Raw genomic sequence first — 1,435 nt, 5'->3', positions numbered from 1 at the left:
TTTTTTTTTTTTGATATATTTTTTTTTCGTTTTAGAAATTTTTTTTGAAACATAACTATAAAACAAAATAATTATATAATATTTATGTGTAATATGAGAAAGATTATCTTTTTGTATTCTATAATGTGAATTATAGAATAAAAATTAATAGTTAAACAAATTTATAAAGTTAAAAAATAGAATATAATTTAATTTTCATAAGCTTAATTGTTTTTTTTTTTTTTTTTTTTTTGGTAACAATATATTTTAAGGCACATATTAAAAAATAAATAAATGAATAAAAAGCATGGATAATAACTATTATACATATGTATTATATAATTTACTTCAATTATATCATTACACATTTGTATATTTGCCTTTAAAAATATAACATTATTATTATATTTCATATTTTTATGTTATTCAAATGCAATGGATAACTAAAATGAAAAGAAAAAAGAGTAGGCAAATAAAATACATACATAGATAATATATATATATATATATATAGACATGATGATTAAACATATATCACATAAGATTGATTAATATGTGGATAGCTAAAGGTAATATAAAAAATTACCTTTTTCATACATAAAAATGTTATTAAAAACTGTTCCCATAAATAAATGTACATATAATATATATATATATATTTTCTTTATTAAAAAATTTGGAATACGTAACAATTTTTTCTTTTTATTAGTTCATGTTAATGTGTTTTTAATATTTAAATGTTAAGTAAACATAAGTAAATATATATATATTATATTATTTAAATTGTTAATGTAAGAATTTTATATATATATATATATATATATATATATAAAATATATATTATTTAATTATAAATCATTTTTATAAAATGTGCTCAAAAAAAAAAATAAATTTTTTATTACATTATTATTTCCTGAAATTAATATATAAATTAATTCTTTTATTTATTTTATTGGGCTTATTTTTAACTTAAAAATCAAATATATATATATATAATTATTTATTTATTTTATGATTTATGATTAAATAAAAAAAAAAAAAAAGAAAAAACCAATTCTTTAACATATAAAATTTCATATATTATATATATATATATATATTTTTTTTTCTTAATCAGATATATATTATGTAGGCCATACTGCATTTCCACTACATAAGTATAAAAAAAAGAAAAAATTTAATATATATATAAATATATATACATATATACATAACATTATACTTATACATTATAACAACATAAAAAAAAAAAAAAAAAAAGGAATATTTTATTTATCTATATATATGTGGAAATAAATTTTTTTTTTTTTTTTTTTTTTTTTTTTTTTTCAATTTTTTTTTTTTTTTTTTTTTATAATTTTTTTTTTTTTTTTTTTTTTAAAAAAAAAAAAAAAAAAAAAAAAAAAAAAAAAAATTTTTAAAAAAATAAAAAAATATTTTTTTTATATTTTTTTTT

The sequence above is a fragment of the Plasmodium gaboni genome, chromosome 8, assembly GCF_001602025.1.
Source record: "Plasmodium gaboni strain SY75 chromosome 8, whole genome shotgun sequence".
Lineage (NCBI taxonomy): Eukaryota > Apicomplexa > Aconoidasida > Haemosporida > Plasmodiidae > Plasmodium > Plasmodium gaboni.
Note: the sequence above shows the minus strand (reverse complement) of the source record.